Raw genomic sequence first — 26,541 nt, 5'->3', positions numbered from 1 at the left:
AGATTTTGCTGAAAGTTTTTGAAAAATGCCATTTTCTAGCTCTCTCTTAAAATATTCAATACAGTTTTTTTTTGTTTTGCACAATGAAAATAGGAGCCACCTTTGTGCAATTAACAATTTTCCATTTAATTAATTGTTGATTTTCATCAATTTGGCAGAAACTATGGCATGACCTTTTAGCTTTAATCCTCCAGGAAATTCCTTTTGAATCAAAAGAAAACATGATGAAGGAGGAATGGTCCCTAAAAAGTTGAATCATTTGCATTAAATACAATTTTCCAATTTCATATCTATTATGAGAACAGCAATATAATAACTTCCCTTTAAATACTACATTTTATTCTATATAAACAAAGAATTATAAAAAATTACTTTCATTACATATTTTTAATTTGATTCAATTTATACTCTGATGATCTACTACATGTTACTAAAAAGCTTCCTTTATCTTTCCAAAGTAGAGAAGAAATTCAGGGGAAAGTCTAGTTAACTTTTCACTTAAAAGAAAATAATTCTTTCATTAAAAAGAGTCACTAAATGACTGCTAAAATGAGATTATTTTATATCCTAGACCTTAACTTCTTTTAGGTAAAGCATTAATGATGGTTGGACATAGTACTAGTTTTAAATGTAAGTCAGACTGATCTCAATGAGGTAAAAAAAATCTTAATTTTAATGTCATAGCATGGAATTTGGCAAGCAATGGATTTCTTTTAAATCAAAGGAATAAGATGAGACTATCAACTTTCTATTTTTCAAAGGCAAGAAAAACAACCTCTTTTCCACAGAGCATTTCCCACCCCACCCCCCAGCTATCTCCCTTTAGAATCATTCTCAACTGATTAACATATAAGAATGACTCAGTCTTGGACTTAGGATGCTCAGAAGTGATTAGTGAGTTTCTGATAGTCATATGAAATATAAACAAAATGAATAAAGAAATTCCATAACTGTATGAGTAATTCCTAGAATAAAGGTTCTAAAGTAAAACAATGTCCTTCATAAGTTTTGTTAATATTCTAGCAAACTGTAGTATTTAATAAATTTCAAATAATAGTAAAGTTATATATGTCTATGTTACTAAGGGAAGAGGGAAGAACTCTGCTCTCAAAAACTAGGAGCCACGCTAAAATATTCATAATGAGGCAGATCAACCAGTGCACATGAGTAGAAATCAAGTTTGATTATCCTCCTGTGAGGTTCCAATTTGAGATTTCTTCCAACTGCAGAATAGAAAAGGGTAAGTTAGAATATGATCAGATGGATTTCTTGTAAGACCAAAAGTAAAAAGTTCTATGGGGCTATTAGGTCTAAAGTCTTATGCTCTATAAAGTATCATGCTCCTGACTTAATATCTACCTTTGAAAAAATTCCCTTTCTACTAATTGCAGTTTTTTCGGTTGTTGTTTTTGTTTCTTAGGTTTGTTTTTTGCAGGGCAATGAGGGTTAAGTGACTTGCCCAGGGTCACACAGCTAGTAAGTGTCAAGTGTTTGAGGCCAGATTTCAACTCAGATGCTCCTGAATCCAGGGCCAGTGCTTTATACATTGTGCCACCTAGCTGCACCCCGCCCCCAACATTGGAGTTTTAAAAATACACATTTACCAATAAACACAGTGTAAACACCCTTTTGTAAAAGCATATTTTTATTCCTATTTGTATAGCACATTACCAATTACTAAGCACCAAGATACTGTTGAATGAAAAAGTAACTTAGTAAAAATCAAGTTAGTGTTTTAATATTGATTCACTGGAAAGCTGGATCTACCTGCTCATTTTGGTCTTTTAAAAATTAAATAGATTTTATTTTTATTTTGGTAATGCAACATAGTAACAAACAGATCATTTTGTTTTTTTTTAAACAGGCAAGGATATAGGATACTTACAAATTTTATCTTGTGAATTCTCCCTTGTTTACTGTATCCTGAACCAAGATCTGGAACAGCCACCAACATTTTCAAAACACAACTTCTTGTTAATATAGAGAAAAGAGGAGCAGCATCAAGATGATAAACACCCCAATAGCTGACAGGAATCCAACTGCCTCTGGAGATACTAGAAAGAAAAAAAAGGCAGAGCTATAACATTTATACAACTCTTTAAAAGGCTACAAATAAAAAGGAAATCCCCATCCACCTATTTAAGCTACTGTTTTATTTGCAGTAAGCCTTTATCATTTTCAAGAGCCCCCAATACTGGTTCATAATTTAAAGGTTTTGACTGATTCTGCATTTTTCATCACATGATTTGATACTGCATATACAATACACTTGTCAGAGACATCCCATATAAATTTTACTGACAGCTTAAGCATTCAATATCGAAATATGGAAGACTGCAAAACAACAATGAGTTGTATCATATATTCACCTAGTTAACATGGTAACCAGTTTTTTATCATTTTCTAATTCATTAAGCATTATTAAGTATCTAATTTGTGCAAGCATTTATTAAGCACATTCTTTAAGGATGAGACTTTGACCTTTACTCTGAACTCTGTATAAATGTGATAGGTGCTAGAAATACCCCCCAAAAAGAAAAGGAAAAAACAATCACCACACTCAAAAAATCTTACGTTCTATTAGGAAATATAACATTTACCAAATCAGTAAATACAAGTATGGCCTTCAGTATTAAAATAGGCAGAAAAAGTGGCACTTGAGTTGACTTTAGAAAGAACGCTAATGATTCCAAAGAGGCAAAAATGAGGTGAATTTCAATAGAGGGCATAGTCCGTGCAAAGGCATGAAGATAAGAAATAGATTCTTCTGGTCAAGGATCAAGAAGAAGGACACTTTGGTTATAATGAAAAGTGACAAATAAGATTAAACAAACCTGGAAATATAAACTAGAAGCAGATTATAAAAAGCTTTAAATATTAGAATATGGAACTTTGTATTTACCTTGAGGATATAAGAGTCACTGAAGATTTTTGACAATGGTCAGACAGTGCTTTAGAAGGATTATTGGTCAAATGAATGGGGATGAATTAGAATGGCCAACTTGAAGCAAAGAGACCTTAACAGGTGGTTACTGCAATAAGCCAGGCAAAAGGTGAATAAAGGCCTGAACAAGGTAGGTGATCATAGGGAAAGAATGAGACAAATAGATGTTATTGGAGGCAGGATCAACAACAATACTTGGCAAATGTTGGAGGTCAATAGAGAGTTTGGACTGGAGGCAAGGAAGGCAGATAAGAATCATCTGCATAGAGATGGTAATTAAATCCACAGGAGCTGATGAAATCACCAAGTGAAGTAGTAAATAAAGAGAGAAAAGAAGAGCGCCAGAAAGAAGCTAGAAGTGTTACCCACCAGTTAGAAGGTGTAGTCTGTAGAGAATCCAGCAAAGGAGACAGAGAAGGAGTGGCTAGATAGGGAGTAAAGAGAACCAAAAAATCTAGAAAGAAGAGAGTATCAAGGAGGAGAGCATAATTAAAAATGTCAAAGGCTGCTGAGACGTCAGGAGAATAAAGACTGAGAAAAGGGCCATTGGATTTGGAATGTAGAGATTGTTAGTAACTGGGAAAGAAGAGAAGTTCAGTAGAATGATGGAATTGAAAAGAGTTAAGAAAAAAGAATGAGAGGCAGCTGGGGCGCAGTGGATAGAGCACTGACCTTGGATTCAGGAGGACCTGAGTTCAAATCCAACCTCAGATAATTGACACTTAATAGTTGTGTGATCCTGGGCAAGTCACTTAACCCCAATTGCCTCACCAAAAAAAAAAAAAGAAGAAAAGAAGAAAAAAGAATGAAAGGAAAGATGACGGCACCCTATTGTAGACAGCCTTTCTGAGGAGTTTAGCTACAAAGGGAAGAAATGGATCAAGTGAGGTTTTCTTCAGGATGGGGTAGACACAAAAATCTGTTATAGGAGACAGGATGTAATGGGATCACTTGAACCAAGTAGAGGGGTTAGCCTTCTAAGGAGTAAGGCTACTTCATCACGTGAGACAGGAGGGAGGGAAGAGATAGTGGCAGAAGGCATCTTAGTGATAGAAGATAAAGAAGAGGGAAAGGAAAGAGGGAGCTCACACAGAATGGTCAATTTTTCCCAGTAAAATACAAGGCAGGTTCTCAGATGAGAGGGTAGAGGGAGAGGGGGAGGCATATAGGAGGTTTGAAGAATTTCCCCTTATTGGTTCCTCCATCTTTTGAAAAAGGACAATTGTTACAAAAGAAGTTGTTAGTTGGTCCTGTTTTGGGCACACAGAGAGCTCGTAGTTCATGTCTGATAACTCGGTTTCCCTCCATCCCTGTTATATAATTCCTCCATGCCCAGGTTTGTAATTGCTTTCCTAGGTACTGTAGAAGACATTATCTTGTCCCCCAGTAACACGCAGACAAGACAAGGACAGGGAGATGAGCGTTCCTGACTCCAGACCCCACCATTCTATCTACTGCACCACCTACCTGCCCTGGCCTGTGATATACACCAACTACAAAATTTTTCTTCCTCCTTTGACCTTCACCCAAATACTCTCATGCTTCCCTTCTCTATTTCCTGGAATGCTTCACACTTTCTGAATTGTCAATACTGCTTTCACCACCATGCCCTTTTACTGATCTCATTTCTTTTCAATAAGTATATTCTGTATTCCCCTATCTTTTTCCAATCTGGCCCTGTTCAGGAATTACTCTCTCCCTAAAAAATTCTCAACTATGAATTTACTAGTGAAGTAATTCCAACGGCTGGTACTTCTGGCACTACTTATTTTTTCCCCTCTAAGTGAAGAACTAGTGGGAGGTTTCTATTCTCCATTGGGATCTATTCAATGTCATCAGATGTAAGAGCTCCAGGGGCATTGGATAAATCCACTTTGAAGGATTTACAGGAAGGTATTGACAAGTGTTACATAAACATGGGAAAGCTTGGATGTGCTACAACTTGAATCACTGGATGGAATGACCATAATTAATGAAATCACAAAACTACCTAAGTATCAACATGGAAATGGGAAAAAAAACTCACAAACACTGTTATCGCTATTCAGTATTTTAATACTCTAAAATAATTTCTAACTTACATTATATGCCTACTTTGAAAGTGAATAATATCAGAAAACTATTATCAAATAGACTATTATCAAAATGTGTTCTACAATATAAGTTCTATAATATAATAATGTTAATATAAACAGCATTCAACTAAACAATTATTCTCTTTTATATATATGATTCTTTGAAGACAATATCTAAATTACATTCTCAAGTGAAAAGAAAACAATAAGTATAATCCTATCAAAAAGAATAAAACTCTACCTTATTCAAATTACTTGATTAATTACTTATACCTACCTGACTGGGAATTCTCTCTTGTATCAATTTGCAAACAAGGTAAAAGGCATCACTTATTTATATAAATATAAACAACATATTTGAGAAAAGAATCCTAATTCATATTATAACTTAAAGAGTACTTAGAAAATGAATTTTAGTTTTCTACATGTATATTGTGTTGGTATAGAAGTATAGTTAATAGAAGAAAGATAAAATTATGAAATTAAAAGTCAAATCAAGAGCTAATGTAATTTTTCTTCTAAATTGCTGCATTCACTTAAATTCTTATTTCATTACTTGATTATATTATCACAAATATTCCAAATAACACTAAACATAGGATGGTTGCCAAAACAAAGGTAACTGAAATTATATATCTTTCTTATCATATTTTGCTACTGCATCATCAGTGGACATGTTTCTGAATCCAATTTTGTGTTCTATCTAAATTTACAAATTATAATCTTAATCCACAATAATACTTATCTTTTGGAAATATCATTAGTTTTCTTGTGCATAACTATTTTGTATTAATACACCTTCAGACTAATTGCAGACATTGAACTATATTCCATGGAACTAATCTATTCGTAAAATTAAATCTACATTTTAAAAAAAGCAATTTAAAACCTACTTTCTATGAATTCAAAGAAAAATTAAAAAATAATAACTTACTATTTGCAAATTTACCGCTGTAATTCTTATCATGCCATATACTTATTGTTCTGTTCACTTGTTCAGTCAAACATGAAACTCTTGGGTATATCCAACCACATGACATGGATACTTTAATTATTCAAGCCATAGATGCAATTCTATCTACTGCACAAATTAGGGGATTGTGAGAAGCTATTTGAATTTTTAAAATAAGTATGCTTTTCTATTAATTGTATTTTTTATCTGGCCTTGAAATTAATCTGAAAGTTTTTGGAAATTTGTTTCATTATGACACTGACTTTAAGTTGATAATCAATTAATAAGCATGTGCCAGAAAGTGTGCTATAATGATAAATAACCTTAAAGATAATCAGTACCTACAGGAAATTAATATACAGGTATTTACTTCCTTTTGTTGTTATTAATTACTTTATCCTATAAAATGATTATTTTCCAAAAATATTTGTAGGGTAATGCTGCTAATAAAAAACTAGAACAACTTTATATTAATAATAGTACATAATTTAGAAATTCTTTGGTCTAATAAAAGTAAAATGAAAATATCCATATTTATTAATGAATAATATAATTCTTTAGTAACTATGATGACAAAACAAAGGAATAATTTATCTTTAAAGGTTTTACTTTATTGACATGAATCATTGCACTGGATCAATAGAAGCTTCTTCTGCAAATTAATTTCCATGTTTATAGACTCAGAGTTAGAAAGGAACTCTGAGGTCATCTGATTTAACCTGGACCTGTGGGAGAATCCAGCCAGCAAACTTCCAATGATAGCCCCTTACCTGCCATTTCAGTATTACACTTTTTGATCATTCTAAATGTTAGGAAGTTTTTCCTTGCATTAAGTTAACCTTGCCTCTCTGTAACTTTCACACAATTAGTCCTGGTCATCCTTCTGAAGCCAAGTAGAAGAATCTAAATCTTCTTCCACATGGTACAACTTCAAATACTTGAAGACAATTAACGTGTCCTGCCTAAGCCTTCTCTTCTCCAGGTTAAATATCCCCAATTCCTTCAACCAATCTATGCCAAGTACCTTTTCTATCCTGATTATTTCCTCTAGATTCTCTCTAGTGTGTTAGGGTCCTTCCTAAAAGTATGGTAACATATATAACCTATAGCAGATTACTGGCTGTCTTGGGGAGCAGGGAGGGAAGAAAGAGAGAGAGAAAAATTTGGAACTCAAGACCTTACAAAAATGAATGTTGAAAACTATCCTTACATGTAATTGGGAAAAAATACTATTGAGTGGAGAAAAGGATGGTAACAAAATATTAATAATAATCTGGATCGGTGGTGTCAAATAGTAACTGTGGAAAGCATAATGACTTAGAAAAATCACAAATTAATACTTTCTGCATTAAATTGTATTTTTAATTTATTTTGTTAAGCATTTCCCAATTATTTTTTAATTTGGTTCTGGCTGCACTGGAGAGTTTTGGAGTTGCAAATCTGACAACTTTGGTCTAGATGTCATCTGACCAGAGAGAAAAGGGAAAGTGGGGAAATCAACAACTATATTCTATATACTGTGCTCTCAATGACTGGGGGTGGAAGTGAGGGAAGAGGGATAGAGGAAAGAGTATTTTATTGTTTGTTTTGGTTTTTTTGGTAGGGGCAGGCAGTGAGGGTTAAGTGACTTGCCCAAGGTCACACACAGTTAGTAAGTTTCAAGTGTCTGAGGCTGGATTGAACTCAGGTCCTCCTGAATCCAAGGCCAGTGCTTTATCCACTGCACCACCTAGCCACCCCGGAAAGAGTATTTTTAAATCAAGATATAGACCTGAAGCTTAAATCAGGCAAGTCAACTGCATTAAGGCTTGCAGCCAATACTGCTTCACACCTCATCCTGACTGTCCCAGCTCTTAGATAAGGCCAACCTTTATTCCCAAGTTAAAATCTGGCTTGCTAAATTACTTTGCCTAAACAAACATGCACATTATAATTTATTGATTATCTGAACAATTCAAGAAAGGATGATCTTGACTATATATGTTTTTTCTCTTCCACACTGTCTTTGGAACCTACGGCTAAAGCAGGGATGCAAATTACACTGTTCCTGGCGACCATAACACTTTTGACTCATATTAAGCAAGCAGCCCAATAAACACCCAGATCTTTTTCACAAAACTATGGTCTAGCCATGTTTCTCCCATCTTGTGTTTGTGAAATTTATTTTTCAAAAATCAAACATAAGGCTACAATACCTCTATTAAATTTTATCATATTAGATTCAGCCCATTATTCTAACCTGTCAAAGAATCACAGGGCCGGGACTTCTGGGTCACTCCAACAAGATGGAGGACTAGACATTTTCTCTGATCCTCACGACCTCTCAAACCTCTCCAAAACAGAAATTATGTGCCAAAGATTAAGCAACTTCAGCTGTCTCCATGGTCTAGGACACCCAGAACCTAAAAGAAGGTTAAAAAAAAAACAAACCATGAACTTAAGCCTACCCCTAAGCTCACATAACATCCACAATCCCATCCCACTGCCCACCATTCTTATGGCAGCGAGGCTGCACTAGCCAACCCAAGGACCCAACCCACAAACTTTCAACAAAACTCAACCCCACACCCCAGTCCGCCCCCCCCCCAAACCTCCCTTCTTTTCAGGGCCATGGAGATCTGGGATCCTCAATGGCCAACTTCCTCAAGGATCTCTGTACTGCAAAAGATCTCTGTGGGGAAACAGAAGAACACAGGAAAGGGGGCAGGACATATATCTGGACTTGATAAAAGTTCAACCTCATCTCCTCTAGGTTTCCATCCTATAGCCTCAGAAACCGTAGGAATCAGAAAAGATACTAATTGAAACATCTTCAGGACACTTTCAGGCTACAAAATAAATCCTCAAAAATCAACAGCATTTCTCCATAATAACAGAGCCCAAGAAAAATATAATAGAAGGGGAAATCTCATTCCATATAACCACAAAATGCATAAAACACCTGAGGATAAACCTACCAAAGCACACAAAAGATCTGTATAGATTCAATTACAAAGTATACCTTAAAGAAATAAAGAATAACTTAGATAGCTGGAGGAATATCCAGTCCTCACTACTATGCTATGCCAATATCAAAATGACAATACTACCAAAGTTAATTTACCTTTTTAATGCTATACCAATCAAATTATTAAGGGGAAACTTTATGGAAATTGATTAAAATAATGACAAAATTCATTCCAAAAAAAGATCTAGACTACCAAGGAAAATGACTAAAAGAAAGAGAGACAAAGGGGGACCACTTCAAGAGCACAAACTATATTATAAAGCAGCAGCATCAAAATCACTTGGTATTGATTAAAAATTAGAGAGCTAGATCAATGGAACACACTAGACAAGAGAAAATCAGAAACCATGGAACTCAACCCAGTATTTGATAAAGCAATAAATATAAATTACAAGGGGAAAAAACTCTCTAATTTGATTTTTAAAAACTCCTAGGCAAACTATAAAGCAGCCTAGCAGAAATTAGGCTTAGACCAACACCTTATACTATATTCCAAAATACATTCTAAATGGATATGTGACCTTAATAGTAAAGATCATATTGTAAAAGAATTAGAAGAGAAGCAGACCTCTCACAGTGATGAGACAGAGGCAATTACAAATGATAAAATAATTTTAATTACATGAAACTGAAAAGTTTCTACATAGACAAAATTAATGTACCTGAGGTAAAAATAGAGGGGGGTGTGTGCATATGCACACATACATACACATACACAGTCCTCACATTATGTAAGTGGACCTTTCTGCAGATCTCTATATAAAGCAATTTTTACATAATGTGAATTATCCCCTACCTACTCACTTCATTTAGCCTACATAACAATGGCACACACAAAACAGTAACTTTATGAAAGTCATAAAATGTACTAAAATGCAGACATATTAAATACCATGGCACAAAATAAACAGAATTATAAAATGAAAGGTAAAGTTAATTATAAAGTACACAAAGTACTGTACATTATTAAAGTTAACACAGGTGTGCAATGTTATCCCTTCCCCACCCACTGTACCTAGCCTTTATCAGTGGTGGTTAGAACATGGATTTCTTTCAAAATTCTTTATGTAAAGACACATTTGTGTAATGCAAATTTACATAGAGAGCTGTCTGTAGTCTGACAGTATTTCAATTAAAATTTTGAATCTATATTCATTAATTATATTGGCCTATAGTTTTTGTTCTGCATTTTATCCTTCCTGGCTTTGGCATTAGGGTTTTATTTAGTGCTTTGTTTTTTAATTTTTGAGAATAATTTGTGAAATACAGATATTAATTTTTCTATACAGTTTGATAGACCCCTCCTGTGAATCTACTAGACAGGAAGTTCCCCCTCAGTTTACAGAAGATTTAAATTCTTTTCTGATGCTGGATTATTTAAAAATTTGAGTATTTTATATTTTTGAAGCTATTCCTATATTTTTGTGTTCTTAGTTTTGTTAGCATACAACTGTGTATAAAATATTCCGATTTTTCTTCTCATTTCTTTTGGTTTTCTTGTGATTTACCTTGCTTGTTCCTATTTTATTGATCTGTTTTCTACCATCTTCTTTTTAAATCATTTTAGCTCAAGGTTTATTAAATTTAGGCGTCTTTTCAAAGAAGAAGCTTTTAGTTTTCTGTATCATTTTCATGGTTTTTTGTTTGTTTGTTTGTTTCCAATCTCTCTCTCTCCATTTTAACTATATCCCCTTCTTGCTTATTTTAGGCTTGTTGGTTTTCTGATTTTTAAAATACCTATTTGGTTATTAATTCTCTCTTTTTCCACTTTAACATGTTTGTAATAATATGATTTTTACACTGAGGACTTGAGCTACATCTCAGAAATTTTGTATATTGTTTCATTGTTATTATTTTCTTTCCCATAATTGTTAGTTGTTTCCATGATTTGTTCTTTGACTCATTATTTAGGACTTTGTTGTTAAGTCTCTATTTGGGTCTATGTCTTTTGTTTATGGTCTCTGGAAAGATGACCATTTTTATTGTGTTATAGTCTGTAAAGGATATATTTACTATCTCTACTCTTTTAGAGTTGCTTTTAATATCTCTGTGTCCTAACACATCATCATTTTTTTTAAAGTTGCATATGATGGTAAGAAATTTTTGTATAAATATACCCTTTTCAATTTTCTTTGATTTCTTTGGGATACAGACATAGTAAGTGGCATTGCTGGGTCACAGGGTATGCACAATTTTATAGCCTTTTTGGGCATAATTCCAAATAGCTTTTCAGAAGGGCTGGACCAGGTCACAATTCCACTGACAGTTCATTAATGTACCTATTTTCCCTCATCCCTTCCAGCATTTGTCATTTCTGAAAAGTGTGAGGTGCTGTCTACCATAGTCTTTTTAACGTATATTTCTCCAGTCAATAGTGAAATAGAACATTTTATATGACTATAGATAACTAATTTCTTCTTCTGAAAATTATCTGTTCATATCCTTTGACCATTTATCAACTGGAGAATGGCTTTTATTTTTGTAATTTTGACTCAGTTCCATATATATATATAATATATATATATATATATATATGAATGATAAGAGAGACCTTTATCAGAGAAATTTTGCTGTAAAAATTTATGATATTGGGGCAGCTAGGTGATGCAGTGGATAGAGCACCAGCCCTGGAGTCAGGAGTACCTGAATTCAAATCCGGCCTCAGACACTTGACACTTACTAGCTGTGTGACCCTGGGCAAGTCACTTAACCCCAATTGTCTCACTAAAAATAAAATAAAATAAAAAATATTCACAATTTCAAAGAATGCTCCAAGTCACTAATAATAGGAGAAATATACATCAAAGCAATGCTGAGATAAATTGTAAAGCATGATTTAAATGAAGAATTATGAAAGGACACCCCTAACCATTCCTTCATGGAGATGGGAAGTGCACACATGTTTTCAAATGTTTTCAATGTACTGGTCAGTTGTGCTGATTTTTTATCTTTTTTGTTTTTTAAAAAAATACAGTTTGTTATTGGATTGGATTGTATTGGATAGCTATTTATAAGAAGAGAAAGGGATATTGGGGGAAATTATGATGATGTAAAAAACAGAAGCCATTAATAAAAATTTGTTTAGAAAAAGAATCACAGAGCAATAAATTTAAAGCCAGAAAGAACCACAGAGGTCATATAATACAACATCCTAATTTTACAATGAGGAAGAAGTTAACTCAGAGAAGTTAAGTAAATTGGCCTAAGATCACACAGTACTAATTGTCAGGGTCACAACCTGAACCCAAGTCTTCTGATTCTAAACCATGCATAACTTCTTCGACCAAGTTGATATGCAATTCAACAAACATTTAAGTGATTACTGTGTACAGAAAACTGTGCTAAGTACTAGAAAAGATGCAGAGTTTGGATAAAACAAAGTCCCTGGAGCACGCAATATAGTAGGGGATTAAGATCCATACACAGAAAACTAATACATATTATAAGTGCATCAGGAGCAAACAAAATAATTTATATAAGGAGTCATGGGGGAAAGATTGTTATAGGCATGGGGAGGCTAGGAAAAGCTTCATGAAGGCACTGGCTTTTTGAGTTAGACTTTAAAGGAAAGGATTCAACTGGTAGATAAGGGTAGAGAAGTCATTCTAGGCACGTTGTCTATTAGGATCAGAGGAACAGAAGCAAGAAAACAGAGATCTTATTTGGAAAACAGAGAGTAGTCAGGCTTAGCAAGCTCTTAACAGTAAATGGAGGGGGCAGCTAGGTGGCGCAGTGGATAGAGCACCGGCCCTGGATGCAGGAGGACCTGAGTTCAAATCTGGTCTCAGACCCTTGACACTTACTAGCTGTGTGACCCTGGGCAAGTCACTTAACCCCAATTGCCTCACCAAAAAAAAAAAAAAGTATATGGATATGGAGTGGGAAGCTAGGTGGCACAGTGGATAGAGCACCAGCCCTGGAGTCAGGAGGACATGAGTTCAAATCTGGCCTCAGAAACTTAACACTTACTAGCTGTGTGACCCTGGGCAAGTCACTTAACCCCAATTGACTCACTAAAAAAAAAAGTATATGGAGTAACAATATAAAACAAAACTGGAAAATTAGAGCAGCCCCAGATTGTTCAGGGTTTTGAAAGCCAGTCAAAGTCTGAATTTTACTGAATAGGCAAGAAAACCTAATCAAAGTTATTAAACGTAGAGCCAACATTACATATGTATGCATAGGACAAATCAAGTTGGAATCATTTTGAAAGATGGGAGCGGAGAAGACAGTAGAGGATGGAGGGTTAGAAGAATAAGAGATTCCTAGGAAGACAATTAACAAACTATCAAAACATAAACTTCAATGACCTGGAAAAAAGCAGTATAAATAATCATATGATTATTCCTATAATGTGGAACATCTCCATTGCTTTGAATGCCAATCTAATAATTTCTCATTGTGATTCAGTGACTAACCACAAAGAGAAAGAATAAAGGAGGAAGGAATACATATGATCTATCTTCTTTGTGTTTAAATTCAATATGAAATTATATTTCTATCCACAAACGTAGAAGATATTATATAGGACCAGGAGTCAAACCCCACTCCAAAAGCACTTCCCAGTATGAAGAATGCCAAACTATTATGATTTGAAAACGAATTTATTATGCCATCTACCACAACCCATATCATCTCTCTGAGGGGTGATTACTGTCATCCTCCTGCTTGCTCATTACCAGCAGACTGGAATTTTTCCCTTCATATCACACTCCTTGATTTGCCATATATCATCTCCTCCCCCTCCCCCAACTAACATGGTAGATGGAGCATTAAGTGCAAAAGAGTCAGGATAACCATAGACCTGGAACATGGCTAGCCCCCGAAATCAACCTATTTTTTGCAAAATAAACTAAGCACACTGCTAAAGAACCAATAGGATCATGTGTGCATCTGCATGCCCATCTGACTTATGTATCCAAGAAGTGGCTCTCAACCTTTCAGAATCAACCTAAAGAGTCTTCCTGAGCACAGGGATCAGTATTATTTAATACCTCTACTACTGACCTAAATGAAAGAACTGTGGGCATACTCATTAATTTTGCAGATGTTCACATAATTGATCAGGGTTGCTAATATGTTGGAATACAGGAACAGACTCTGAAGTGACCTCGATAAATTAGAGAAACAGTATATCAAAACAGGAAGTTTAACTGGGATCACTGCAAGCCAATACATGGGAGTATAAAATGAAACATACATAAAAAGATGAGCTGGACACAAATAAGGCAAGAATAGTCACAGAGCAACATTAGTTTAATAAGACATTAACAAGAATTCAATTCAACTAATACTTATTAAGGGCAAGTACATGACTCCTTTTTCAGTGTTATGACTGGAGATATTGAGATTTAAGAAGCACAGTCCTTACTCTTAAGAATCTTATAACCCAGAAAGGAAAGTGAAACATGTACATATTATAATTCAAGACCAAATGAGATAAGGGTATAATCTTACTATTACTATACTCATCAATCAGACCCTTATTACGGTAGCTTTGATTTCTAAATTGTAAAAGTTTATAGGAAAAATGAAGAAGAGAAAGGATATGGTAAAATCACAAAGGTTCAGATAAGAGTCACTAGTAATTAAAAAGATGTCAACATGGTAAAGAAGGTTGATATTGTTTATCTTTGTTTTGTTTTGTTTGGTTTTTTTGGCGGAGGCACTGAGGGTTAAGTGACTTGCCCAGGGTCACACAGCTAGTTAAGTGTCAAGTGTCTGAGGCTGGATTTGAACTCAGGTCCCCTGAATCCCACGGCCCGTGCTTTATCCACTGTGCCACCTAGCTGCCCGATGTTGTTTATCTTTAAACGAGATGTAAACAGTTTGCAAAAGTCTAGGTTAAGACAAACATCTTGGACAGTAAAGTTGAAAATAGATACATGGCCCTAAATACCAAAAAAAAAAAAAAAAGGTCAGGCCATAAAAATCAAGAGAATGAAATTACAACTATAGTTTAATTAAAAGAGACAGATGTGACCATAAACAAACAGAAAATTTTTGATGACATAAAATTATACAAAGCTTTTTTAGACTAATGAAATCAACAAAAATAGAATTAGGAGAGAAATGAAGGTGCTTATCTCAGTTAATTCAGTCATGTCTGACACTTCATGACCCCCATGGACACGTACTGTCCATGGGGTTGTCTTGGCAATTTTACTAGAGTGGTTTACCATCTCCTTCTCCAATGGATTAAGGCAAACAGACTTGTCCAGGGTCACACGGTAAGTAAGTTTCTGAGGCATGATATGAACTCAGGTCTTCCTGACCCCAGGCTCAGCATTCTATCCACTGAGCCACCCTACTGCCTCCTAAAAATCTTTACATCAAATATTACAAATAAAAATCTAATCATCCAGTTAAATGGTCCCAGTGGAGAAGGGGCCTGATGTCACAGCTACCTCCAATACCAACCACTGACCAATTGTACCTATGGTAAGCCAAAGAGGTCTGGGAATAGTAGCACTGTCCCCCAAATGCCCCTGCATCCAGAGTGCCCTGCAACCATTTTCCCAGGGGGGATAGCCCTTATAGAAATGAGACTTGGCAACAGCTTCTACAGATGGTGTAGCCCTTGCCTCAAATGATTCAATAGATGTAGTTTTAGCAATGTAAATGACAATGAAGAAAATGTATTACTCTCTGCTTTACCACTAAAAACCACAAGGACTGCCCATCTGATATGCAATTGAAACTCCTATTTGTGTCTGTTGAAGTGTCTTCCAAATCTCAAATTCTGATTCTATCATTCGATGGTCTCCAGCTAACAAAATGTGAGCTCCCTGGGCGCAGAAACACTTAATTTGTCTATTTGAATCATCAATGCTCTTGCATTGTAATAAGTACTTACTGGTGTTTTTCATTAATTCATGTCCAAAAGTATGTATGGAAACTGGGGACACTATGAAGAGTCATTTTCCCAACAGATAAATGGCCAAAGGATATAGAACAGTCATCAAAAGAACTGCAAAATATAACTGACCCAAACCAAAACTCACTCAAAATCTCAATAGTAAGAAGGAAATGCAAATGAAAAATACCTCTAAGCTTTCACCTGACACCACACAAACCGGCAAAGATACCAAGGTAGCACCAGTCAGGACAGGGATGGTTGTAGGAAGGCCAGTCTTCAGAGGGCCCATTTATGTGGCTGTGAAATGGTTGAGTTCTTCTGGATACCTTGGTATTACACAAGAAAAGTGACTAAACTGTCCATTCTACTACTTTTCCAGATACTCTAGGAATTCAGAGACAAAAATAAATTTCCCAATGTGCCAAATATTTATTAACAGCACTTTTATGGTAGCAAAGAACTGGACAAAAGTGACTAATGAGTGGGGAATGAATGAAAAAAATCATAGCATATGAAGATAACATAATAAGGTGCAGTTAAGAAATGAAGACTATAAGAAACCAAAAGAAAAGTCATGGCAACAACATAAAAGAAAATTACCGAAAGGATGTCAAACTATGAGTTATTGGAAGCCCAAGACTGACTATTTATCTGAAAGAACAGATAATGAAACACACCCTTCTTACAGCTGAGAAGCAGAAGACAAAAAGAATAGAGTATTGCATACATTGTCAGATTCAGTCACTATATCACATGTTTTGCATAATTGTTTTGTTTGGTTACAGGGAAAAATTCAGCCTGAAAGGGGCAGAGAGGAGGACTGAAATAAGTACAAGATAGCATCAATAAAGTGTGGGCGTTGTATTTTAAAAGAAGAAATGAAAAAGAAATGCTTCAATTTAGTACATAAATATTTTGAAAATTATTTATATCACCATGGAAATTGAAAAACAAATAGGCTTAAATTAAATAGTACTTTGTTCAGATCTATGAAAAACTAAATTGTATGAGTAATTCAAGACCAAAACAAAGTTTCAAGAAGGGTCTTAGAAACAGGAGATTTAAAGGATCTGAGAAAAGTTGACTATGTAAAAGGCATAGAATAAAGGAGTCAGGAATATTTGGACCAAAATTGAGCAAACAATTTTTAAAAATGAGGATAGAAATAGCTATGTCCAGGTAGATGAAGGCATTTAATTATATACTGTAAACAGATATATGGAAATTTCCAAGAAGGAAAAAAGTTTAATGGTATAAATAAATATGCAAACACTATAGGAACATAGAAAAGTATAAGAAATTAGATAGTGCATTAAAACATAAAGAATATAAGAAAGGACAAAAATGAAGAAAAAATTTTTTCACAAATTAAGTTATAATTGTAAAGGGGAACAGCGGCCAAAAAGAAAAAGGCATTTATAAAGGAATTTGTATTTGTAAATGAAAACATGAATATGCAAATTTATATGTAAATATATTTGTGTATACTTTCCCTTTTCAGGCAGTTCATCAAAATATATACTTCAAGGTGAAAAAAGTTTTCCCTGTATAATTCCCACATTCCTATCTTTCCCCACTTAGCAACATCGATTGTTGCTGCCAGCAGACAATTCTCTAAGCATAACCCCTCTGTTCTTGACAGCACAAAGAGTTAATGTAAAGGACAGCTGATTACTTTGCCACTGTGGAGGAGAAAGCTAGTTTGTTCTCTCTGATTTGTTCCTATCTCCCCTGGGCTTGGGGTGAGAAGCAGCCAGCCTGTAAAGCATCCCCTTCAATCATCCTGCAAATTATCTCCTTAATCTTTCTGTCTCTCAAGCACATATGAAGACTCCATTAAAAATTATTAGCTCCAAGCTACGAGAAATAGCTGAAGGGAGAACGTTAAGAGAACTGAATTCTACCATTAATGTCACCCCTAAACTACTGTGCAACTGAGTCGAGCTGCTATTTTTAAGTGAGGTAAGAACTCAAGCATTAAACAGAAGTATGCACCACCTAGTTACACACAGAACATTCCCCTTCCTTTGCTCTTGGCTTTTCCTTGCCTCCAGCCCACAACACTATCTCTTAGTAGTTGGTCAACGCCCTCAAGGAACTAGAAGCCTTTAACAGCAGGTTTATAGACCACACCAAATTTCAGATGACCAGGCACCTGGTGAACATTACAAGTTGGATTAGATAAAGAATGTCAATATGCACCTTTGAGCTAATTGCCCTTTCTAAAATTTAAAGAATAAAGCTAACTAAATGAAGGCCAAACTGAGATTAAATAATATAAATTTGTAATGGATCAAATCAGCTCAGTTCTGTGACCTCCTCCAATTCTGTTCAGTAGAATTGCTGTTATTGCTTGTCCTTTGTACTTGAAGAGGACCATGACATCGAGGCAATGTCACGACTTGCACTGAATTGGATTTTAAGTGAGGGAGGGCTGTGCAAGGTCACTAACTTCACTCTCTCCTCCAGAGCCATCTGGGTCCAGTGACAAGATATACGATTGGAGATGGCCCTGGATGTTTGAGGCAAATGGGATTAAGTGACTTGCCCAGGCTCACACAGCTAGTAAGCATCTGAGGTGACATTTGAACTCAGGTCCTCTTGACTCCAGAGCCAGCACTCTATCCACTGTGCTACCTAGCTGTCCCTAGAACTGCTGTAAGAGCAAAAGAGGTGAATGGAGAGAGTAATCCCTAGCTGAAGTGTTCTGAGGCATATAAAACAAAGGAGAAGGGGCTCAAGAGATGTAACTAATGACAACATCCTCTTAGTTCTGTTCAATGTTGGAAAGAAATGAGACACTTGGAAGTTACTGAATACTTAACAAAGGAGTTTTGCTTTGCCCCAAAATAAGTTGATTGGCATCCAGGTGAGGCCAACTCTACTGCTCCAAAAGTCACTTGATCAGAGACTAAAGATTATGAAATGAGAACTGTCAGCAATGGAAGAAGCGTAAACAGCTTTGAGGTCTAGCCCCCAGGGTAATCCCAATCAAAGAAGGAATCAGAAATCAGCACTAAGGGAATCAAAAGGAAAAAAAAGACTGAAACTACAAAGATCTCAGGGGGAAAGAAAGCTACAATAAAGACCTTGAGCATAAGCAGATAAATCAATGGGGAAGATATTAAGTAAAAGAAGGGAATATGGCCTCAAATCAGCTAAGTGAATCCAGACATCTATGAATCAATATTGCAAGACAAGGGAAAAGGTACTCGTACCTGATGAGGCAGAGACTACAGATGGATTCTAAGAGAGCATGGAACACAGCAGGAGTTTTCAAATGGTTCAAAAGAGAAATGAGAATTGTGAAATCAGAATTTATGGCATGCATAGCAGAATGAGAAGGTTTTTAAAGTTAGTAAAATAATGATATTTACAAATTAACATGAATTACAATGCCACAGATCATGTATTTTGACTAACAATCTTTTATATGTTTAAAGAATCAATCACATATTTATCTTTTTAAAGGAGCAACACAATCAGTAGAGCATACTTTTGTTAATAATTTCAACATTTCACGAATTTGTGGTTTCATGAGTGTGGAGCCTCCCTCCACTAATGCATTCGCCAACTAGATAGATGTCTTTGAGATTTCCTGTCCTTGAAAAACTCTCATTCTTTGGCCAACTTGATGATAAGCGGCTCTGAAATTTTTACAAGAGCTTGCACAACAGGCTCAGATTTCACTTCCAGATGTAATAAGGAATATAATGTATCTAAATGTCTAAATAGAAATTCTTTAGTCCATGCCTATTTATAAATTAAGTCAGCATATATAAATATCTGTATATAGAGAAATAGTGTTAGAGATGATGCAATATATTACATATCATTTTTATGTCAGCCATTAGATGGCGCCACATAACTGCTAAGGTAACAATATTAAGCTCTACTTTTTTCCCAGTCTTACTTTGTACTATTCCATTTCCATAAGCTCTAGCCAAACCAGTCTACTCATTCTCCCAAACGCTCCCCACTAATGAATTTCTCTATTATCACCACCATCCTCCCATTCACTCAGGCTCCCACCTTTGTCCTTCCTCATACACAGCTCCTCACTCTCTTTCACCCTCCAGACCCAATCTGTTGCAGTCATGTCCAATTTTACCCTCAAAATCCTCTCCCATACCCCCTTCTCTCCTCTGATACTGCCACTACCCTGCATGGGCTCTCATCGCCTCAGACATGGAGTACTAAAAAAGACTGCTCACTGGTCTCTCTGTTAAAAGTCTCTCTCCATAGCATGCCATCCTCCACTCAGCTGCAAAGCGATCCTCCTAAAGTGAAAGTCTGACCAGGTTTACCCTCTGTTGAACAAACTCCAGTGACTCCCAATCACCGTAGAAAATCCTCTGTGTGTTATTCAAAGCCCCCTCTCCCTGCCTTTCCATCTTCTCACATGTTGCTCTCCTCCAAATATTCGTGGTCTAGTGACACTGACCACCTCCCTGTTCTTCACACAAGAAACTCCATCCTCAACTCCAGGCATTTTTACCAGCCTTCCTCCTGTGCATGGAATTCTCCCCTTCCTCATATCTGCTTCCTAGATCCTTTAAGTCCCCAGCTAAAACTTCTACTAGAAGCTTTTCCCAGTTCCCCTTAATGCTAGTGCCCCACCCTCTGCTGATTATCTCCAATTTATCCTGTATATATCTTAATTGTATATAGTTATTAAAATGCTGTCTCCCTATTAGACTGTGAGTGTTTTGAGAACATGGACTAGTTTATCGTTTGTTTTGGGTTTTCTTAGGGCTTTTCCATAGTGCTGGAACAGAGGCCAGAGCTGAATCAATGCTTGTTGAATGACTGTCCCACCTCCAATATATCCAAAATAATCCTAGGGTGAACAGTGATTCTTAGCATCACGCCTGCCCAGAAACCTAGAAACTGGAATAGAGTACAGATGTAGATATGATGAGTAATGGAGTCTGACTTTAAGAGGTGGGCACAACCATGGAGCAGTGGCAGCCAAAAAGTGAAAATATTGCCTCTGCCACCATTACCAGTGGTTAGGATGAGGAATAAGTAGAAGGATGCACACAGATCTATTTGCACATTTGAAGGGCTCCAGGCTAGATGTGGAAAGTTTTTAGAATGTCTAACAATCCTCAGTTACCAATGATGAGATCCAAAGTCAAGGAAGGATACAAACAACCAGAAAGGCTTGGAGGGGGAATTAGGGAATCTGAAGGTCAAATATGAAAGAATTTTTTAAATGGGCAAGCTGATGTACAGTTGGTGGTGTGTTGTTGTCTGGGGTGGGGGGGGGTGGGAAGAGGGAATGCGATCCTCTGAGCACTCTATTTATATGTCAGGGTTCCCAAATGGTTCATGAGGAGAGTCCCATGGTAGCCTAGATCTAGAAGTGAGGCCGGAAGCCATCACCATCTGTAAGGAAGGCCTCATATGGATAAATTTTGGGCCCTTCATATTTTCAGCCCTTCCCCCCCACTCCCAAGATTCTCCATCCCAGATTTTCATTACCGGATACTCTATATCCGCTTGAAAAAAAAATGGCAGTTTTTTCTTCTCATTCATTTTATATGGGTTTTTTTGTTTGTTTTTGCAGGTCAATGAGGATTAAATGACTTGCCCAGGGTCACACCAGCTAGTTAAGTGTCAAGTGTCAGAGACTGGATTTGAACTCAGGTCCTCCTGAATCCAAGGCCAGTGCGCCACCTACCTGCCCCCTCTCATTCATTTTAAACTGCGATTGCATATTAGTCAATTTCCAGGGGATTTTCCCTTAGGAGTCAATTACATTTGATATGATTTATGTAGAATATCACATTTTATGATTTGCAGAATCTCTCAGTGCTACAACCTGCTGTATAACTGAATCCTGCATAAATAGTGAAATTGAGGGTGGATCTTGAAAGTATGGACTAAAATGCTGGTGCCTACCTCATAAATGCCTATCATATTTTTCTGTGTCTAGACAGGCCCAAACTGCTTCTCTTCCTATAAGATCCTTATGCCTTTTAAGTCCATAGGATAAGGTTTGTCTCCTTGCTAGAAACACCAAGTAATCAAACCTTGATGTTAATCCCTTTTTGGAAGATCCTCACCCTTATTTGATGTTGTTTGCTATTTTCTCTCCCTAAGCCTAGTTGTCCTGTTGGTAAATTTGGAATTGCAGGGGAGTTTCCATGCAGTGACAAGGATCACTTTGGGAGGATAAAAGGGAAGGTATTCAAGTGTCCTTTGGAATAAGATCCTTGACAAAATTTGCTAATGGTACAAGGACCATGGAGCAGTGAAGTCAAAATGAGCTAGGTAGAGAGCTGGGCCTGAACTCTGAGGAAGCAAATTAAAGGACAACATTTATACCTCACTATGATTCAGAGGACTGTTCTGGAGGGGAGACATTAAAAGGTGTTCAGAATGTCCACCAGCTAATTTTTTGTTTGTTTGTTTGTTTGTTTTTGTGGGGCAATGAGGGTTAAGTGATTTGCCCAGGGTCACACAGCTAATAAGTGTCAAGTATCTGGGGCCAGATTTGAACTCAGGTCCTCCTGAATCCAGGGCCAGTGCTCTATCCACTGCATCACCTAGCTGTCCCTCCACCAGTTAATTTACTGAAAACAATCAATTTTTTCAAATGGAGTGAAGGGGAGAGGGAAGAGATATAACTGGCTTTGCCCTGAAAGAGTGAGTTCAGATAGATCATTACACATTGATCATATTTCTTCCAGGAGGAACAGAGCTACAAATACATAGGAGAAAAGGAATGTATTGTCTGTCCCTGGTTTCTGATATTGCTCTGCCACAATTTTATCATGACAGGCAGCATGGCTTAGATGGAGAGAAAGCCAAATTCAGAGTCTGAAAGACCTCAGTTCAAAGTCTATTGCCAATACACCCTGACTGAATGACCCCCCAAAAATGCCACCTAAACTTTCAATGTCAGAGATAACTAAAATGAAAAGTTTCAAAACAGTTGTTAATCTGTACTGGTAGAAAGAGTTTACTCATCAGGGGCTCCTAGCACTGATGAAATTAAAGGTCTAGACCAATAATAATATTAACAATCTTTTGTTTTCATGTAAACTTAAAACACAAAAATTCAGATTTATAAAAGATAAAATTAGGATTCATTTATTCCCTTTGCCATAGGATTATTAGATTTATGAAATAGTCACCAAAGAAGATTCCTCTAAATAGCAAGTTCCAAAATTCAATTTATACCCAATTTTCTAGGAAGAAAATTTTTCTTTATTGCATAAAGTGAGGTACTCCTATACTCCCTGTTCCAACGGTCTTGCCCTTCTCCTGGCTCAAAACCTAGGCTTTACCTTTGTTTGATTTTCACATATGTCTCCCCCCGCCCCAGATGTGATCTGTTGCCAAATCTATCAATGATACCATCATAACACTTCTTATATATACCTTCTTCTCTCCTCTAACAATGGCAATACTCTAGTGCCTATTTCAATAGCCTGCTCTTTGGTCTCCCTGCCACAAGTCGCTCACCATCCTTCACTCAGCTATAAAAGGATCTTGGCTAAAAGCACAGGTCTGACCATGTCACCCCCTCTTTATTCAATAACCTCCAGTGCTATCTATCATGTCAAGGATCAATATATAATCCTCTCTTTAATCATTCAAAGCCCTTTGTAACCTGCTCCCTCTGACCATATTCCAATCTTCGTAGATCTTATTGGACTCCATGATCTGTAATCCAGTGATAATGATCTCACTGCTGCTCGTCTTACAAGATAACTCCATGTCCTAGGGACTAGGCACTTCCCCTGGCTGTCCCAAATGACTGGAATTCTCTACCTCCTCATCTCTGCTTCCTGGCTTTCTTTCAAGTCCCAGCAAAAATCCCACCTTCTATAGAAGCCTTTCCCAAACCCCAATCATTTTACTGCTTTCATTCTATTGATTATCTCCTAATTTTTAAGTGTGTTTGTGTGTGTGTGTATATATATATATATGTATCTATAAATATATGTATATGTGTATGTATATGTTAATGTGTATATGTATATGTATACACACCTTGTTTACAAATTTTTGTTTGCATGTTATCTCCCTCATTAAACTTTAAGCTTCTTAAAGAGTAGCTTACTGACTTTTGCCTTTCTTTGCATCCCCAACACTTAGTAATATGGGAAAGTACAGGGGATAAAACTGAGGCCCGAGCTGAGACCCCAGAATGAAAGTAGAACATACTGTTTGTTCCCCTGAGGTGTATGGTTTAGTACCAACTTCCTGACATGCCTCTGTTTACTGAAATATGCTTTCCTGTCTGCCAAGTAACTCACCACAATGTACCTGTGAAAACCTGCATGCATTTCACACCTAAGAGATATAAAAATGCATCTTGGACACTTGTTCGGGGCCCAGAGTATCAGAGGCTACTTTGCTTTGGGCCTGCACGTCAGTAAACTGCTCTTCCTTATTCCTGAATGCTGTTTGGGTTTCTCTGTTGGAATTTCCCACAACATTAGCACAGTTCCTGGTGCATACCAAGCATTTAGTATACATGTCACTTCCTACTCAATATACTCCAGTGGTTCCCTATCACCTCCAAGACAAAATTTAAAATTCTGTTTTGGCATTAAGAGCCCTTTATGATCCAGCACCCCAATCTTTCCAGCTTCTTTACACCTTATATCCCTCTGCATACCCTTTGATACGGTGACACTGGCTTCCTGGTTGTACCATGAACAAGACACTCTCTCTTGGCTCTGGTGATTTTCTCTAGCTGTTCCCCATGCTTGGAATCTGACTTCTCGGGCTTCCTTCAAGTCCCAACTAAAAATCGACCTTCTATAGGGAGTCTCCCAATTCCTTTTAATTCTAGTGCCTTCCCTTTGTTAAATATCTCCTATGTATCCTGTACACAGTTTGTTCCTAAATATTTGTTTGCTTATTGTTTCTCTCATTAGACTTTGAGCTCCTTGAGGACAAGTATTTTCTTTTGCCTTTCTTTGTATCTGCAGTACTTACCACGGTGACTGGTACATAGTACGTGCTGAATAAATGCTTACTGACTGACTATATACAAGCTATAATAATCAATATGAAGTAAACAATAAAAGAAAATAGTATTTTGAATTCTGCAATTCATTCATTAGAAGGCCTTAAGCCATATTTCAGAGCAAATAGATTCTTTTTTTTTTTTTTTAGTGAGGCAATTGGGGTTAAGTGACTTGCCCAGGGTCACACAGCTACTAAGTACTAAGTGTCTGAGGCCGGATTTGAACTCAGGTACTCCTGACTCCAGGGCCGGTGCTCTATCCACTGCGCCATCTAGCTGCCCCGTAAATAGATTCTTAACTTAAACTAAGAACCTTGTTGATTTGCCCACTGAAACTACAGAAGATTAAAAACAATAATAAGAGAGGCTACAAGTAGTAAAATCAATGATAGAGAAGGTAAGGAAGGACATAGAACAATTACTTACTACAGTACAGGACAATTACTTATTTTATTAGCCTGAGTCACCAAGAACAAGCTATGCTGAGTATTCTCTTATGCAAATAAGGGAGTATTCATTTTTTAACATTACAATCAAAAATGGTTTTAAAAACATTATAAAAGTTTGGACAACTAGCTAGAATCACTGATTAGCCGAAATTGATCTCCTTAAGTTAAATACCTAATTTTCCAACTAATCTGGGAGAGGAATGGTGTAACAGGAAGAATATTAAACTAGCAGTCATTACATAAAAAAACAAAAATAAAAAACCTTGGGTTCTAGTCCTTGACCACTTATAAGCTATGCAACTGTAACCTTAAAAGTAAATTCACGGGGCATCTAGGTGGCGCAGTGGATAGAGCACCAGCCCTGGATTCAGGAGGACCTGAGTTCAGACACTTGACCCTTACTAGCTGTGTGACCCTAGACAAGTCACTTAACCCCAATTGCCTTCCCCCCCTCCAAAAAAAAGTAAATTCACTGAGGCAGCTAGGTGGCACAGTGGATAGAGCACCAGCCCTGGAGTCAGGAGGACCTGAGTTCAAATCTGGCCTCAGATACTTGACCCTTACTAGCTGTGTGACCCTGGGCAAGTCACTTAACCCCAATTGCCAATAGAGAGAACAAACACAGTGACATTGTCTATCCTTATTCTGATCGAGAAAAATCATTCCTTGCATTTAGATCTTCTTTGTAGTTCCCAAATCTCAGACCTTCCTCACTCCCACCTTTTTCTTGTCTAAAAGATTGATTTCCCATCTCTGTCATCTCAGTTTCACGTGCTTCTACCCCTATTCCAATTAGAACTCTTTCTCTAAGTTGTCTTTGAGGAAACAAGTTCCTCAATTTGGTTTCCCAGGCAGTACACCTGGGTTTAAGCTGAACTACACTCCAAGGCAAATCTATACCTATCTCTAGCATTCACATTCTTCCTAGTCTCCCCACACTGGCTCTGTTTATCTTCCTGCTTTCCAAAAATCATGGAGGATTTAGGATCACAGATCTGTAGCTGTAAGGGACCATCAAGATCACCAAATCCAAACTCCTCATTGTATAATTTAGGAAACCAAGTATCAGATAGGTTAGACAATTTACTCAAAATCACAAAGGTAGCAAAGCCAAGACTCAAATCAATATATGTACTCTGACTCCAAATTAAGTACTTTTTTACACTGTACTACAGTGGTACTATACCTCCTTTTTCCAACTTTGTTATAGGTACTCAGATTCCTATTATCTCCCAAATGCTGAAAGTCTCCCTACTTTATGTT

The 26,541-nt window shown here is 36.6% G+C and overlaps 1 protein-coding gene across 3 annotated transcripts in view; it reads right to left on the bottom strand.

Annotated features, from left to right (window-relative positions):
• The window catches only part of SYT14 (synaptotagmin 14), a 239,104-nt gene that overhangs the window by 163,197 nt on the left and 49,366 nt on the right, over positions 1 to 26,541 (bottom strand). For 2 of the 3 annotated variants that reach the window (XM_044004094.1, XM_044004092.1), the window contains exon 3: positions 1,886 to 2,054. The gene's annotated coding sequence lies outside the window, so the exon portion shown is untranslated. Of the gene's footprint in view, positions 1 to 1,885; positions 2,055 to 8,210; positions 8,494 to 26,541 lie in introns of those variants that run through there. The other variant, XM_044004095.1, reaches the window with a different exon arrangement.

Source organism: Dromiciops gliroides, chromosome 4, assembly GCF_019393635.1.
Source record: "Dromiciops gliroides isolate mDroGli1 chromosome 4, mDroGli1.pri, whole genome shotgun sequence".
NCBI lineage: Eukaryota > Metazoa > Chordata > Mammalia > Microbiotheria > Microbiotheriidae > Dromiciops > Dromiciops gliroides.
The sequence above is the reverse complement of the archived record's forward strand: the minus strand, read 5'-3'. Positions and strand labels throughout refer to the sequence as shown.